The 18,911-nt window shown below is 39.7% G+C and overlaps 1 pseudogene; it reads right to left on the bottom strand.

Moving 5' to 3' along the window:
* Window positions 1–13,221: 13,221 nt before the first annotated feature.
* LOC108888057 (eIF5-mimic protein 2-A-like) lies at window positions 13,222–18,364 on the bottom strand (annotated as a pseudogene).
* Window positions 18,365–18,911: the final 547 nt, after the last annotated feature.

Below are 18,911 nucleotides of genomic sequence, written 5' to 3'. Positions count from 1 at the left end.
CCATACAATTTTAACAAAGATATTTTCTTTCTTAAAGACAATATGTTGTAGATGCTTTAAAGGTGGAAGATGCACTATGATTTTTAGTCCAGGTAGTGCAGCAATTTGTGCCATTTTTGCCTGCACAGCCAGACCTTAGGTCAATGCTTTTAGAGCAGTGACCTAAGGCATAGCATAATGCAGCTTCTAAACTGAGATACAAAGTAATATGAAAAATAATATTCATAACAGCAACAATACGACTAGACGTTGGCAGCAGGGTTGAGGGAGCAGCAGGAGGCAGAAATACCTGCAGAAAGCAACAAGAGGAGAAAGACAAAGTGGCACAAAACTACAGGAGAGAATGACAAAGAAAGAGAGAGAAAGAGAGAGGCACAGAGGTTGGATGCCCATGTGCTTGAGGGAAGAAACAGAGTTAAAGTGATGCAGTGATTTTAAGACAGTTTGCAATAATCTTGTTGACAGTAGAACCTGTATTTTGTTTTGACTTTTATTTTACTTGCAAGTCCAGCTAATTACATTAAATAGATTAGATTAGATCAGATCAAATACACATAAAAAGCTAGTCTACTATCAGCTGTTGATGATGACCAGTTGAATAAAGTTGTTATGGCACCCTCCCCGTGTGTGTGTGTGTGTGTGTGTGTGTGTGTGTGTGTGTTGGTTTTGCTTCCTTTTAGGGGCGGGACGGGTTGCACTGGTCACACCTGTTTCATATCCACTCATCACTGCCAGATATCTACCCTGGTTCTCCAGCTACAAGCTGCCAGATCGTCTCAGTACCCTACGCGGTAATGTTCCGGCTGAACTACAGAGTCTACTCTGAATTATCTCTAGCGTTCACAGTGTTTTTCCTTTGGAGAAAGAAATAATTGTTGTTTGTTGTTCTTCGCCTCTGCCTAGCCCGACCAGCGCAGCCGTCAGTCCCTCGCCTCCGGATAAAGTTCGGTGGCCAGTCTTCCCGGTCTCCCGGTGGATTGCCGCACTTTCCCGGAACATCGGCCCGGCACCCTGGGCCACCCGGACCTGCTCCCCATTCGTCCTCCGAGTCCAGTTCTCATCCCCTCCTTCCTTTCATTAATAAACCTCGGAATCTCATCACTCATCTGTGCCTTCGTTTTTGAGTCTGCTTTTGGGGTTCTACCTATTGTTGCCGAAGCATGGCAAAAGTAACACCATTCGTATCCTGTGGTTGCCTATTATCCCTATGTGCAAAAATAACTAGGCTTAATAACTACACGTCAGGTTATTTGGCCAAAAGTGAGTCAAGTCTGATATCTTACTCTGACATTAATTATACCATATACATCTATGCTAGAAATGTAGAATTTCTGTAGGGAAAAAAAGAATGCAATAACTACAAAACTACAAAATTGAGCTAAAAACCCTTATTTATTATATTATTTCAGTTTAAATGTTGTAGTATGATGAAATAGTATATAATTGGCAGACAGAGAAGAAAACAGATGAGAAAATGGACAAAGCTGACAGAGCACAGTATATGCATTCTTGAATTAATACATTTGTCTTTATACTCAAAACTCAGCTAATTAGAAGTCCAGGTAGTGCAGCAATTTGTGCCATTTTTGCCTGCACAGCCAGACCTTAGGTCAATGCTTTTAGAGCAGTGACCTAAGGCATAGCATAATGCAGCTTCTAAACTGAGATACAAAGTAATATGAAAAATAATATTCATAACAGCAACAATACGACTAGACGTTGGCAGCAGGGTTGAGGGAGCAGCAGGAGGCAGAAATACCTGCAGAAAGCAACAAGAGGAGAAAGACAAAGTGGCACAAAACTACAGGAGAGAATAACAAAGAGAAAGAGAGAGGCACAGAGGTTGGATGCCCATGTGCTTGAGGGAAGTGTGGTGTACAGAATGTTCCATGTATGGTTTTTACTTTCTTGGAATGTCTGAAGTTTTACATATGTTTTCACTCCTTTAAGAATGTCTGAAATTTATTTATGTTTACTCCAGTCTTTGGGTTCATGTTTAGGTTAATAGCCAAGACCATACATTTGTTAATATAAATCTGTAGGTGTTAGAGATAAGGGCCTTCCCTCCCTTCTTTCTGTTTCTTGGAAAAGTGAGGACATATAAATCATAAAGACAACTAACATATATATATATATACTGATGTTTAGAGCTGTTGGAGAGAGATCCATATTGGCTCGGATCCTCTCACAGGCTACCGCGGTGCTTGTCTTGATGCTGAACTTCTTTGTAATAAACTTCTATATACAAGAAAGATCTTCTCTTCATCATCTTCACAACAACACAATCAAATATACCACAAGAATTTGGCGTCACGAACTTCGGACGTGTCGTGACCTGCGGCGTTCCTGGCAACTTCAGCGCACCTACTCCCGCACCAGGCCAGCTGATTACGGTGAGCATTTCTCACTTATGGGGCGCTGGTTCGTTCGTTGATGTTGTGTGTGTTTGCTGTTTGGTTGTACCGTAAAGAATTGTGCTGTGTTGGTGTTTGGAGTGATGCTCCGTTTTAAATTGAAATTGTTATAAAGACTGAAATTGTTATAAAGACTGTTCTTTATACTATGGTAGCAGTAAAATGTTTCTCCTGTTTCTCCTGACAGCCTGACAAACAGAACCAGGGCTAAACAAACAGAAAAAATGTACCATGCTTATTTTAAAATACCACACTGGTTTCAGGATCTTAGTCACTGCTCTCAGAGCTCAGATGAGCCTGGTTACATTTCAGAGGAGATGGTCAATGTATTTTATTTCATCATGAGCTTTAAATGGAGTTTCACATTAAGTGTATGAGGGAAAACATTCAAAATTAACAGGAGAATCAGAGAATACATTATGTGTATACATCCAGATATCCTTCCTGCATTTCAACAGAATGGGCTTATAACAATTGGGCATCCAATTATAGTTAGATGAGAAGACTGATGCTGCACTCACATCTGCGCAGTAAACATGAAACATGAAACACAATCTACCTACAAGCATCTTTGAAGCTCAGTAATAAACATGTGGTGGAGGTTTGATAGGACATGTGCCATTTTTGCCTGCACAGCCAGACCTTAGGTCAATGCTTTTAGAGCAGTGACCTAAGGCATAGCATAATGCAGCTTCTAAACTGAGATACAAAGTAATATGAAAAATAATATTCATAACAGCAACAATACGACTAGACGTTGGCAGCAGGGTTGAGGGAGCAGCAGGAGGCAGAAATACCTGCAGAAAGCAACAAGAGGAGAAAGACAAAGTGGCACAAAACTACAGGAGAGAATGACAAAGAGAAAGAGAGAGGCACAGAGGTTGGATGCCCATGTGCTTGAGGGAAGAAACAGAGTTAAAGTGATGCAGTGATTTTAAGACAGTTTGCAATAATCTTGTTGACAGTAGAACCTGTATTTTGTTTTGACTTTTATTTTACTTGCAAGTTCAGCTAATTACATTAAATAGATTAGATTAGATCAGATCAAATACACATAAAAAGCTAATCTACTATCAGCTGTTGATGATGACCAGTTGAATAAAGTTGTTATGGCACCCTCCCCGTGTGTGTGTGTGTGTGTGTGTGTGTGTGTTGGTTTTGCTTCCTTTTAGGGGCGGGACGGGTTGCACTGGTCACACCTGTTTCATATCCACTCATCACTGCCAGATATCTACCCTGGTTCTCCAGCTACAAGCTGCCAGATCGTCTCAGTACCCTACGCGGTAACGTTCCGGCTGAACTACAGAGTCTACTCTGAATTATCTCTAGCGTTCACAGTGTTTTTCCTTTGGAGAAAGAAATAATTGTTGTTTGTTGTTCTTCGCCTCTGCCTAGCCCGACCAGCGCAGCCGTCAGTCCCTCGCCTCCGGATAAAGTTCGGTGGCCAGTCTTCCCGGTCTCCCGGTGGATTGCCGCACTTTCCCGGAACATCGGCCCGGCACCCTGGGCCACCCGGACCTGCTCCCCATTCGTCCTCCGAGTCCAGTTCTCATCCCCTCCTTCCTTTCATTAATAAACCTCGGAATCTCATCACTCATCTGTGCCTTCGTTTTTGAGTCTGCTTTTGGGGTTCTACCTATTGTTGCCGAAGCATGGCAAAAGTAACACCATTCGTATCCTGTGGTTGCCTATTATCTTTATGTGCAAAAATAACTAGGCTTAATAACTACACGTCAGGTTATTTGGCCAAAAGTGAGTCAAGTCTGATATCTTACTCTGACATTAATTATACCATATACATCTATGCTAGAAATGTAGAATTTCTGTAGGGAAAAAAAGAATGCAATAACTACAAAACTACAAAATTGAGCTAAAAACCCTTATTTATTATATTATTTCAGTTTAAATGTTGTAGTATGATGAAATAGTATATAATTGGCAGACAGAGAAGAAAACAGATGAGAAAATGGACAAAGCTGACAGAGCACAGTATATGCATTCTTAAATTAATACATTTGTCTTTATACTCAAAACTCAGCTAATTAGAAGTCCAGGTAGTGCAGCAATTTGTGCCATTTTTGCCTGCACAGCCAGACCTTAGGTCAATGCTTTTAGAGCAGTGACCTAAGGCATAGCATAATGCAGCTTCTAAACTGAGATACAAAGTAATATGAAAAATAATATTCATAACAGCAACAATACGACTAGACGTTGGCAGCAGGGTTGAGGGAGCAGCAGGAGGCAGAAATACCTGCAGAAAGCAACAAGAGGAGAAAGACAAAGTGGCACAAAACTACAGGAGAGAATAACAAAGAGAAAGAGAGAGGCACAGAGGTTGGATGCCCATGTGCTTGAGGGAAGTGTGGTGTACAGAATGTTCCATGTATGGTTTTTACTTTCTTGGAATGTCTGAAGTTTTACATATGTTTTCACTCCTTTAAGAATGTCTGAAATTTATTTATGTTTACTCCAGTCTTTGGGTTCATGTTTAGGTTAATAGCCAAGACCATACATTTGTTAATATAAATCTGTAGGTGTTAGAGATAAGGGCCTTCCCTCCCTTCTTTCTGTTTCTTGGAAAAGTGAGGACATATAAATCATAAAGACAACTAACATATATATATATATACTGATGTTTAGAGCTGTTGGAGAGAGATCCATATTGGCTCGGATCCTCTCACAGGCTACCGCGGTGCTTGTCTTGATGCTGAACTTCTTTGTAATAAACTTCTATATACAAGAAAGATCTTCTCTTCATCATCTTCACAACAACACAATCAAATATACCACAAGAATTTGGCGTCACGAACTTCGGACGTGTCGTGACCTGCGGCGTTCCTGGCAACTTCAGCGCACCTACTCCCGCACCAGGCCAGCTGATTACGGTGAGCATTTCTCACTTATGGGGCGCTGGTTCGTTCGTTGATGTTGTGTGTGTTTGCTGTTTGGTTGTACCGTAAAGAATTGTGCTGTGTTGGTGTTTGGAGTGATGCTCCGTTTTAAATTGAAATTGTTATAAAGACTGAAATTGTTATAAAGACTGTTCTTTATACTATGGTAGCAGTAAAATGTTTCTCCTGTTTCTCCTGACAGCCTGACAAACAGAACCAGGGCTAAACAAACAGAAAAAATGTACCATGCTTATTTTAAAATACCACACTGGTTTCAGGATCTTAGTCACTGCTCTCAGAGCTCAGATGAGCCTGGTTACATTTCAGAGGAGATGGTCAATGTATTTTATTTCATCATGAGCTTTAAATGGAGTTTCACATTAAGTGTATGAGGGAAAACATTCAAAATTAACAGGAGAATCAGAGAATACATTATGTGTATACATCCAGATATCCTTCCTGCATTTCAACAGAATGGGCTTATAACAATTGGGCATCCAATTATAGTTAGATGAGAAGACTGATGCTGCACTCACATCTGCGCAGTAAACATGAAACATGAAACACAATCTACCTACAAGCATCTTTGAAGCTCAGTAATAAACATGTGGTGGAGGTTTTCAGTTTGACAGGACAAATAATTTATCACATCACATGAACAGGGAATCTGCTTCCGGCCATAATCTGAGGGCTCCTGATGTTGAATAACTGTTCAATATTTTGGCAAAATTCTTTCAAGAAAAGAAAAATAAATACATCTGGGGTAAGTTAACTCATTAGTTTTAAACAATGGTAAAATTGTTTTTCTTTTCTTTATTTATTTATTTGCCATATGACAATTACATATGAATACAAAGTGATCTGTGAGCATTCCATCTGTTAGACTGTAATTTGTTGGACTATAAGTTAGTATACTTTATGACACTGATTTAGCAAATAGGCTGTCTGTCCCTGTTTCCAGGACGGTGCATCTGAGGTGGATTTAATATAAATTAAATCCTATTACAGTATTTAATAATCAATTAAGTAATATTAATATTGGTAACATTCATATTTTTATTAATGTCTGATAGCCAGTTAACCGTTACATGTACAGATCCTCTACAGCAATATCCCACCCAAATAACATGTTGGCCGACTTTTGTGTACATTTCTAATCAATGACCCCATACAATTTTAACAAAGATATTTTCTTTCTTAAAGACAATATGTTGTAGATGCTTTAAAGGTGGAAGATGCACTATGATTTTTAGTCCAGGTAGTGCAGCAATTTGTGCCATTTTTGCCTGCACAGCCAGACCTTAGGTCAATGCTTTTAGAGCAGTGACCTAAGGCATAGCATAATGCAGCTTCTAAACTGAGATACAAAGTAATATGAAAAATAATATTCATAACAGCAACAATACGACTAGACGTTGGCAGCAGGGTTGAGGGAGCAGCAGGAGGCAGAAATACCTGCAGAAAGCAACAAGAGGAGAAAGACAAAGTGGCACAAAACTACAGGAGAGAATGACAAAGAAAGAGAGAGAAAGAGAGAGGCACAGAGGTTGGATGCCCATGTGCTTGAGGGAAGAAACAGAGTTAAAGTGATGCAGTGATTTTAAGACAGTTTGCAATAATCTTGTTGACAGTAGAACCTGTATTTTGTTTTGACTTTTATTTTACTTGCAAGTTCAGCTAATTACATTAAATAGATTAGATTAGATCAGATCAAATACACATAAAAAGCTAGTCTACTATCAGCTGTTGATGATGACCAGTTGAATAAAGTTGTTATGGCACCCTCCCCGTGTGTGTGTGTGTGTGTGTGTGTGTGTGTGTGTGTGTGTTGGTTTTGCTTCCTTTTAGGGGCGGGACGGGTTGCACTGGTCACACCTGTTTCATATCCACTCATCACTGCCAGATATCTACCCTGGTTCTCCAGCTACAAGCTGCCAGATCGTCTCAGTACCCTACGCGGTAATGTTCCGGCTGAACTACAGAGTCTACTCTGAATTATCTCTAGCGTTCACAGTGTTTTTCCTTTGGAGAAAGAAATAATTGTTGTTTGTTGTTCTTCGCCTCTGCCTAGCCCGACCAGCGCAGCCGTCAGTCCCTCGCCTCCGGATAAAGTTCGGTGGCCAGTCTTCCCGGTCTCCCGGTGGATTGCCGCACTTTCCCGGAACATCGGCCCGGCACCCTGGGCCACCCGGACCTGCTCCCCATTCGTCCTCCGAGTCCAGTTCTCATCCCCTCCTTCCTTTCATTAATAAACCTCGGAATCTCATCACTCATCTGTGCCTTCGTTTTTGAGTCTGCTTTTGGGGTTCTACCTATTGTTGCCGAAGCATGGCAAAAGTAACACCATTCGTATCCTGTGGTTGCCTATTATCTTTATGTGCAAAAATAACTAGGCTTAATAACTACACGTCAGGTTATTTGGCCAAAAGTGAGTCAAGTCTGATATCTTACTCTGACATTAATTATACCATATACATCTATGCTAGAAATGTAGAATTTCTGTAGGGAAAAAAAGAATGCAATAACTACAAAACTACAAAATTGAGCTAAAAACCCTTATTTATTATATTATTTCAGTTTAAATGTTGTAGTATGATGAAATAGTATATAATTGGCAGACAGAGAAGAAAACAGATGAGAAAATGGACAAAGCTGACAGAGCACAGTATATGCATTCTTGAATTAATACATTTGTCCTTATACTCAAAACACAGCTAATTAGAAGTGCATGTTTGTGGATCTTGATGATTGGTCTTTAAAATTAAAGCAGTCTTTGGTTTAATTTTAATTTTTTGGCCGTTCATTTAAACACATCTGTTTCCTGTGTGTCATTAATATTGACCAAATGAGTCATCTTTTAACTCATGCATCAGCTGCTGATTAGATCAAAGCATGTTGCAATTTCAAATTATCACACTATATGTAAATATATACTCCCATATATATTTTTTCTCACTGGTTCTGCCCTGCCTCTCCATAGGAAACAGGGCCGGTTTTTGCTATGGGCAATCTATGTGAGGGCGCTCGTAAACAAAACAAAAACTAAACTCAAAACAAAACTCGCCAGTTTTCTAGACTACCGCTTATTTCCATGTCAAGTTAGTGGAATGGGCGCTAGGGCGCCCTCATTGTCACGTCAACTTGCTGCTGAGAGTCATACAGGTTGTGTGTGTCCGAAGAGGCAAGGGGGAGGGGGACGGGGGATCAACTTGCGACTGCAGAGGTTGGCAAGGGGGAGGGGGGCGAGGGATAGACTGATGCCAGACCACACAACACAAACTGCTTCCAAATAAGGGGCAGGGATGGTTCGCCCGGGGCGCAAATCTAGCCAGGACCGCCTCTGATAGGAAACATTATTCTCATCCATTTTGTATTGAAAGATAAAAAAAAATGATTAAAATATGTAATGCTACAAAATTACATTTCTATGTAGACACAAAACTTGTTTTGCACATTCACCTGAAGTGCAAAAGATTGAGACCCTTGATAGAGTTTTTACTGTTGCCTGTTCTGTCTTCAGTATTCTTTATATTTGAATGGGTTTTATTGAATAATTGCAAGGTAACTGGAAAAATATTTCATTTTTTCATATTGAGTGGATTCCTCCCTACTCTGCCTTTCCTTTCGAAAACAAACAGTTTTGTAGAGGCTTTTTCATGTCTTTCCACAGCCTGTCTGAGTCCCAAGAGCCGCTGGTGCATAAACGGGCAAAAGAAAGCTGAGAGTTGCATGCAGACGAACAGTCCCCCACCCCACCCCCCCTCCATGCCAGAGTTATTATGCCACACTTCAGGGAGACTCATTAAAAACATTCTGGAGATGCGAACTTTCATTCCATTTGCAAGTTATCAGTGCAGTTTGTCACAGCCAAAGTGCTGTGATGTAGCTGTGGCATTCTCATGAGTACTCTGTCAAAGTGCCCACCCCTTCCCTTTCATTTCTTGCACGGCTCCAACGAAATGAAGTCCCTGTACTTCCAGCAGTGGCCTGTTAAACCTTGATGACAATAATTGCATATATGAATTATCAGTGAAATGTCTTAAATAAGCAGGGTGAGCCGCAGTAGGAGAGATGGTAATAACATCTGGTCTACAAGAAGCCTTAAAAGCTTTTTTTTCTCCTCTGGATATGGAAGCAGAAACAAGCATGTACCCAGAAAATAGTAGCCCTTGAGTCTATCATTCTTTATCAAACTAGGCCATCCATGCCGTTGTTCCCGACCATTTGTACACAGCTATCAGACCTGGGCCTCAGAAGAGGGAAAAGGACAAGCCAAGAGAAAGTAATGATGTTTGTGATGAGCCTCAGTGTTGACTCAAGTCTAGCTGCTAAATCCCTGGACTCTCACAGCCAGGCCATTACACACACTCAGTGTGGTCCCCATAAGCTGGCAGAGGGGCTTATAGGGAATGAAAACATTCTTATTTTAGTCTGTGGTGACCACCAGATCACTGAATCCTGTCTTCACACCTTGTATGTTTCAATTGTAACTCCTTTCTCCAAATTTTGTGGCGCTCACCTTTGAGATTCTACCATTTGTTTGACTACCTAGTTTGATTTTGTGTCTTAAATGGACAGCCACAAGTCATGTTCTTGCTGCATCTTTCAAGTTTTAATAGCATGTGCATAACCTGTTGAAGGAGCACAATAGCCACAGTTTGGTCATTGAATGTTGCTTATTTCCTGTTAATAGTCAATTCAAAGAAACATAGTGGGCTCTTACAAAGAATATAACACCTCTTATTTCTCTGATACCGCTGGCTTCAGCAGACAGAAAAAATGGTACCAAGCAGTAATATAGTCAAGCCTATCTCAGTTTCTCGGTTTATTCTGGTGGTTGAAATAAAAGTGGTAGCTTTTGCAATGTATGACAACACAACCCACCCAAGCAGTTGCACCTATATATTGCCCTAGCCACCTTAACCCAGCCACTCTTACTTAACAGTCACACTATATGAAAAGGTTTGATTAGAATTTATCCAGCCAGTGTTGCCTGCCAAACCATCATAACGCCCATGTCACACTTATCTGTTGACAATCAACTGGAAAAACACTTGTGTACACAGTACGCACAAGCAACCATGTTTTTTTTTAAATACTTTAAATATATATTAATATATTAATTATAGATTAGCTTTAGATAAAAGAAATATCCACTATACCACCTGCATATTAGTTATTTGGGCATTAGTTGGCATTCATAAAAATTATTATAATCTTTATTTCACAAGTTTTTTTTTACTAATTAGAATCATGACAAATTAGGTCCAAGGCCAATAAGAGACAGAAACTAAGGGATACAGAGACCAAGCCCAAAGAATGTACAGAATTCTCAGTCAGGCAGCAGCCACGATCTAAAAGGTTCAAACCCAGCTGTCAACTGTAATTAAGCTGCCTCTGAAACTGGAGTATTATATATGATGAATAACCTAAAGAATAATGGTTCCAGGCCACAACATTAAAAAGGCAGCTATGTGCAGTCTTCCTCCTGGAGACAAAGCTGGTGAGGATGGCAGCATTACCTCCAGTGACAGAGACCAACATGAGCTGAGTGGGGGCAGCTGACAGATAACAGAAGCTGTCAGCCTATAACCCAAAAACACTTCAGCCCTCTTGGTTTTAAGAGCTTAGCAGCTATTTCCTGTCATAGGGGTGCTCAGTTGTCCATAATATGACTACATCAGGGTTGGGAGGCTACACTGCTTTAGGGTGTTTGGCAGCATTTAGTGAGTCAACATGCTGATCCTCATTTCCATAGTCCACCTGAGTGCTAAGTCCAGCATTAGAGTGGTCTTCCACAAATACAAAAGCAGCAGAGCAGAAAAAACTGCCCTGCAACACAATGCTGCTTGAAATGCAAAGCAAACAAATATCACTCAGAATTTGTCCAAAACAAAAACAGTGCATCTTTTGTGCCTAGCACATTATGACACGGTCAGAGGGTTTTTTTTTTTTTTATTGAAATCCAAGCAATTATCTGAAGTCTCTCTCTTCAAAAGAATTGTTGCCCTGTCTCCCTGTGTTTTCTGACGGCATTATTCAGATGAGCTCTGCATTGCAGTCTAAGTCATGTTTACTGACCAAAGCTGCAGTGTGAAATCCAGAATAATTGCTCTCCACAGCTCCCCTGGCATTCCCTGGCACATTGTGCAGCTCTGCTCAGTTCAAGCTGGAAGTCCAACTGACACAAAAATTTCCAAAAATAAATGAAGTCAATGTTTGGTTTCTCAAATTTTTTATCTGACACATTTATCGTCATTACAGAATATAAAAAAATATTACAAAACTCACAGAAAAACGTAATTTACAGATATGTGAACATAGTCCCTACATGAATGCAGACACCTCTGCCCTCCCTGCCACTGAGAGAAATGGTTAAAGTCTGTCTTATACTGTATGTTTACCACCATCAACTTTCACACCTTTGTATGCCTTGAAATACGCCTGTGAAAAAAACAGCATATGTAATTGCTTAAAATTGGCAGATAAGCAAAACAAACAGATGTGTCAGGGCACAGTGTGCACAGCTCATTATAGCAGAGCATACTTCAATGTGCAGCTATGCTGAGCGCCTGTACAAAATGACACATAGGGAGGAGCTCTGTGTGTGTGTGGTGTGAAGTGAGGCAACACTGGTAACAAGCAGATAACAGTCACACCACAATGGCATTGCCAGTGCTTTGCACAGTAACAGGTAGGGTAGGTGGGGCTCCATTGCCATTCAGCACTATACACACACACACACAAATGTGCACGCACCCTCACACATTAATCCTAAAGCAGCTGTGTTTCCCCCTGCAGGCATGTCAGTCTCCCAAATTGTTTCATGTTCTTTAGAGCGACTAAATAAAACCAAAAGGCAAACAAATCCTCCTGGGACAGAGAGGCAGAGAAAATACTTGTGTTGGATACTTTGTAGTTCTGCCTGTGTCTAATACTTTCTAGTCTGGTTTCTTCAAAATGGCATTTTCTATTTGAGCTTGACTCTGAAACTCTGGAGGGCTTTAACAGGAGGAAGCATCACTTAAGGACCTACTGCCATCTGTTGGCACTGAGTGAAACTGATTATCAGTCTGTAAAGCTTTTATGCTCTGCTGTACTATACAGTATATTCCTTTGAAATATGCATGTTGACTTGTACTGGTATTAATTACCCATTCTATTCACAAAGATTCTTTCAGCTTCCTCTTTAACTACATACTGTACTTCTTACTATAAGCACTCCAGTGTGGTAAAAACTAGGTTAAATGTATTATAGCTGATGCTTAAATAAATAAATTAATACTCAAGCATGCATAGATGGATCCTCTCCAGTGAGAGATGATGGTCCCGTTTGAAGCTCAGGCCTGTACATGTAATAAGTATCACATATAGAAATTTTGGTTTGTTTAGAAAATGAAAACTAACATCACTTCAAGGAATGGGATTTAATATTATAGTTGTACTCAAAATTCAGAGTTTGTTTTCAGCATACCATTAAAATGGGCAGTCTGTTTTTAGACTTGTTGTGATGAATGCACATGGACCTCTGTTTTCATAACATCTTGAATCACCATCTTGCTCTCGTTTTTGCATGCATGACTGAACTATAATTACCATTTAAAGTGGGATAGGAGTGAAGTGAATGAGATCGTTGTTTGCACCTCAGGTCATGCATGCCAGGCTACCTTTCTTGATTACTTGATTAGATGAGGATAGAGATCAACCAATGGAAAATTTCAGGGGATAGGGTGATCTGTGACACAACAAATTGATTTCTACAATAACTTCTCCATATGATTGGCTGCATACATATGACTGAAATTTCTTCACATTTTTCCTAATCGCTCCAATAGTTAAGAGTAATTGATATGTTTACACTAGAATAGTTATTTGATGTGGCCATACGTACCCAGTAATAATAAATACAGCAGAAATGAAAATCATGAATTGCCATTTATTTTAAAAAGTCAAACTGTATGGTAAAAGAAAAAAAAATCCTACAAAGCTAGCATGGTTCTGTTACATAAGATGTATGGAACAATTAAATTTAATTTCATGGGGCATTGCCACCATTACCACTGCTGTTTGAAACAGCACGGCTCCATTACCAATAATGGAGACACAATCTAAAAACTGGCAATAAATTCAAAGTCGTCACATAATTGGCAGCTACGTTAAATGAGGTTACAAAAACAAATTTGCTTTTCAGAGGACCAAGATATCATGGCTACACAGTTGGACCTGTGACTTAATGTAATAGCTATGAAATATGCCATCAAACTGGCTAATTTTAAAGGGGAATATCTTTCCAAAACACCCCTTCTTACACGAAAGGGGGTTCAATCTATATAACTGTTGCACTGTGACTGGCTCCTGGAGGAGAATAAAGGAGAGTACGAGTATTGAATCAGAAAACAAGTTGAAAATAAAAACAGTATTAAAGCCCTTGCATTACAGTTTAACTAGATATGAGGAGGTAGAAAATAGAAAAGGAAAAAAGAAATATAGACAGACTTCTGTAACAAATCTTTCTACGGTATCTGGTGCTGTATTTATGTAAAAATAAAAAATCAAGATGATAGTTATAGCTCGTGGTCCTCAGTCTGCTTCCTCTTCCTCAGACTCAGACTCTTTGAAAAAAAGAAAACAGAAGTCACCATCATTACTATTCTCAGACATCTGTCCATATGAAGCATTACAACCAGTGTCATTTGAACGTAGAAGTGCTGTTGCACTTCTAAGAAAAAAACACTGAATGAAGGGGGTAGTTATATCAGTTTGTTATTAGGCACAAGTGAGATAAAGCAGAAAATCATGGCATGTTTTTCTGGCAACCTACAGATGTGGGATGTAGAAAAAGCAAAGGCAGTGAGGCGTTTACCTTCCTCTGCATTCTTGAGCCATTCAACAAACTTTTTCATCTGTTCAAGGAAAACACTCTTCCCTTTGGCTAGGTGGGCTTCGTTGTACCACTTCAGAATTGCCTCCTCACTCAAGACATCCGCTTTAAAGAACATTTAAAAAAAATAAAAATCTAGCAAACATGACATCAACCTCACAGATGCTTCTACAGGTGCTTGAAAAAGACATGTTGCCAGGCAGGTTGACAACATCAATCAAGACAAACCTTCAGCTGTAATCTAATAATAATTCACATAATTCACATGTGCCTTCATAGCTTCCCAGTACAAAATGAACTTTTTCCGTAAACGTAACTGTTTAAAAGGAGCCTTATGGGCACAAAAAAGAACTTACCTTTGTAGAGCAGAACAACAATTTTCTGAAAGGCTTTCATGAAGTGGATATTGTCATAACAGTACTCTTGGATCTTCAGCAGAAGAGTAAGTTCAGAGAGGCCCTGGGAGGTAAAAGCCTTCAACAGTGGGCTGTATTGCTGTGAATGTAAAAGAGGGAAAATTCTCACGAAGGAAAAGAGGGGGGTTCAGGATATTTTTATGATTTCTTACATTACTTCCACTTTACTGGTAGAATGGCTTTGGGTTAGTAAATCAATTATCTTCTCTGCTAAGTTCAAAGCCTACAGCAGCCTGGATTTTGAAACATCTCCAAGGCACAATTTGAAGAGCGACATCTCTATGTTTCTTTAGCTCTCTTGATTCTGAGTGTACTGCCATTGCTGTTACGAGTCAAGGTACAGTAGAGCCATATAACAGAGGTGTCACCTTTAAGTGTTTGATGGCTTGTTCTGTGACTAGCTCCTCCTTCTTGTTCCACTCCATTGAGCTCATTACGCTGGACCAAATTAGTCCAATCATTGTCTGCTCAGAGATGTTGTTCTTCTTGATTTCCTCTCGGATGTAGGCAATGATCTGTAAGGCCCAAGAGCAGAGATGTAACAAACATTATTAGCAAAGCAGGCAAACCAGTGGCCAGCATATGCAAGACTTTTTGCTTATCAACTCCTGCAGAAGTCTGAGGTACGAAAGCCCTAGAAGGATACAGGGGCTTGTAGGAGCAGATAATATAATCAAGACTCCTCAAGACAAAACGGACAGAGGTTAAGAGGAAAGCAATCTTACATAGTGCTGTCAAACAAAAACGTACTTGGAGTAAAACAGGTCTAAAATCTAACAACACTTACATCTTTGAGGGGGTCCCCACGTAACATCAGCTCCTGAAGCTCTTTCTGCAGCTCCTTGCGAGCACCTATGGACTGCTGGTTTCTGGCAAAGTCCGAAAGCTCCTTGAGCCCAGCGTCTGTGAAGTACTTCGAGAAGTGCTCACAACTGCGCTTGTTGGCAGGGAACAACTCCTGAAAAGGCACATGGTCAAATATTGAGGCAGACTCTCTTCAGCAGACAAGCCTTGTTCAGCAATTAGGAAGCCTTTGTTCATTAACTGCCTGAGCAATGGATGCCTGGAACTCTGCTTGGGGAAAATAAAATGAATAATCTGCCTGAATCTTATTTAGAGTTCACAGACATAGTCAGCCCTTTTTGTGTAGGGAAGCATAACTCTTCACCAAACCCTTGTGAAGATTTTGTATTTAAGGTGTAATTCTCACCATGAGCCTGTTGTCCATGCCAACCTTTCGGAGACTGGCAGCAACAGAGTTGATGTCCTTTTCAGAAAGCCAGGATTTGAAGAGTTTTACAGCAAAGCACGCTGAAACACCTGAACAAATGCATAAAAAGTGAGTCAGCTGTTAGTGACAGACCTGCCAGGATAATGTTTAGGCCTGAGTAATACATGGTAAACAACTCCACAGGATGCGATTAGACAGGTTTTAACTGGATCAATGCCTCAAAAGCAATGATGCAGTCAACAAAATGAGTTTGAGCCACAGGTATATTAAATGTGAATCGCCATCTAAACAAAATACATTGTGATTTCAGTGAATATCATTTTAGTGACAGTTCTGTGTATAGGCAACTCCCTCTGTCATTTCTGTTAAAAGGCCGTGATACATCAAGCTGTGGTGATCATCACTATTGTGGACCAACTAAGGCTGTCCCTCAACCAGTTTTTGTGGCCAGTCAAACAGTTCAGACCATTGATTCAGTACTTTGTGGAGGTCTTCTACAAGTCTTCTTGGTTAAGTCTCTACAAGTTGGGTGTCATTTAGTTACCACTAATTTACATGTATCAACTTGTGAGGAGAAAGGCTATAACAGTGTTTATCCCAGTGGGGAAACAATTTTAATTTCTTTCTTAACATTTAAAAAAATGCAACAATGAAAAACAGGTGGTAAAGAGGGAAGGAAATAAAGAAAACAAGGCAGAAGATGATTCTCTCCCTCTTTCAGATCTGCTTATTTCATCTCAGTCCAACTACTTCTACCTGTGGGACCTTATCTGCTGAACAACCAAAAACATAACTAAGCACATTTTAGAGAGAACTTTGTACCTTCTTTGACCAGATTCTCATTGAAGAGGCTGCTGAGAATGGATGCAGAGATATTGCCATTGGCCAGCAGAATTCCTGTTAGCATGGCCAGCTTGTTGCGCTCAGACTCTGTGAAGCCCTTGAGAAACAGCAGCAGCTGCCACAGAACAAACATATAAACACAATCCTTTAGGCTGAATTTTGAGTCAGGGTTGGAATAAAGTGGTCAAGAATTCAGAAATCTGACCTAGACAGGTACTGTATGTTTCTGTAAAAAAACAAAAAATCCCAAAAACCTTTTTAATCTCCTCCTCAAATCCCTTCTCCAAGTATTTGTAACGCCTGATGAGCTTGTTAAAGACCTGAAAGGAAACATAACATGTTTTGTTCTTTGTACTGGCTAAAATTTAGATTTTTAACTTGCTTGTGATAACACTGTAAAGTGAGCAAGAGTTTGATATTCACCTGTGCATATGCCTGCATGGTCTCCATGTCCTCTTGTGCTTTGAAGAGACAGAAGTCTGTGCATGTCACGTCATCTGACAAGGTGCCCCCTGGGGCTGTAAAGAAACACACTGTGTGAGTCTTAAGCCTCTGATGAGTGGATTTATTTTTCACACTTTGTTTACAGTTGCATAAAACTTGACTAAGATAAGATAAGTCTTTATTTGTCCGACAGCAGGGAAATTTACATTGTTACAGTGGCAAACAGGGATAGCAAAAATAGAAAAAGACATCAATAGGGAAACAAATATTGGTAAACACAAAACAAAATATAAACAAGATAAGAATCAGAATCAGACTTTATTGTTTGGACATACAAGGAATTTGTCTTGGTATATCAGTGCTAAAAACCAGTAATAGTAAACTAAGAGATAAAAAAGTAGAAGTTAAGAGTAAAAACCAAACACTACATTTACAAGGAACATAACTATAATCGTAAAATTGTAGAGTGCAAATTATAATAATATTTAACAAGTTACAAACAATATAAACAGAACTATATATACATTAATAACAAATGTAAAGATTTTTTTAATGTTTCAATTGTGGTAGCCATCACAAGTAAAGACACAACTACAGGCCACTTGTTTGCTCTGGATGATGCATTTAGTACTTAGCTGTATGACCACCTAACTTCATCTCCCATCATGTTAATCATGCTAAAAAAGCCACTGATAAGTAATGCTACTTTTGAAACGTTTTTTGTAAAAGCAGATAAAATCCAACAGTGTCCAGCCACTTACCCAGCATTCCGCGGCCACCAGGATGTCGAATAGTGTCTCCAGCATAGCGTCCGGTAGTCAAGTTTAGCACCCAGAGGCATCAAGGAACTTTGCGACAGCTTCCAAATCCAGTGCCAGTTTGATTCAGACCTTGCACAATACTTTCCTGAAACTGGGATGGGTCAAACCTCTCCTTTTCATCTGGTGAAAAGAAATATATTTCAGTTCATCCCTGCCACTTACATATGCCAGTAAATACATGTCAATGCATTTAAGTTTTACATATATTTAAATACATGTGGTGTGAGCGTACTCTTCGGTGGAGACTTGGTTGATGAATAACAGCACAGCATAAGACTATCCTAAAAAAGATATTCAATTATTATTATTAGTGTGCAGAATTGTGTGATTATATGTTAAAGCTTCTTACCTCTCTTTCGGGTTTTGAAACGCTGGCCTGTTAGCGTAGGCTTCTGCTGCCTTTGATTACTCATAAAAGACACTCTGGGAAATAAAAGGGAAAGGAAATAAGATTACCTAAGGAGAAAATGAAAATCATTTTTCTCCATCTCCTAAATTCTCTGCATCTGTCTCTGAAAGACTGAAAAAAAAACTGCATTGTTAAGCAATACACATGCCTGAGTACAACTATTCCAGCCATCCCTTAATTGTATTACACAAGTGAAAACACAGCGTCACAAAATATTATATATCAATTTTAAATTGGAATTAATCACAAGAGAATTATACTAGAAAAAACAAGGGAACAACACTGGACAAACCACAGTGGATGTGTGTATAATCACACATGCAGTGCAAGATATAACAAGCCAGTGGGGCATGTAATGATCCCTGATTGCTGGCCGCTGGGTATGAATAACTCACACAAATGTTCGTTAATGTTAGAGTAGCACTGTTAACGTTACCTCCGGCTGCATGAGATCTGGCGTATTCATATCGACTGACCTGGATGTCAGTCTTCAAGCGTTCACAATTATGATAATGAGCTATCAAACGACACGATGTTAGTTAACGCTACGTCTCCAAAATA

The sequence above is a fragment of the Lates calcarifer genome, unplaced genomic scaffold (genome assembly GCF_001640805.2).
Source record: "Lates calcarifer isolate ASB-BC8 unplaced genomic scaffold, TLL_Latcal_v3 _unitig_1287_quiver_1002, whole genome shotgun sequence".
Classification (NCBI taxonomy): Eukaryota; Metazoa; Chordata; class Actinopteri; family Centropomidae; genus Lates; species Lates calcarifer.
The sequence above is the reverse complement of the archived record's forward strand: the minus strand, read 5'-3'. Positions and strand labels throughout refer to the sequence as shown.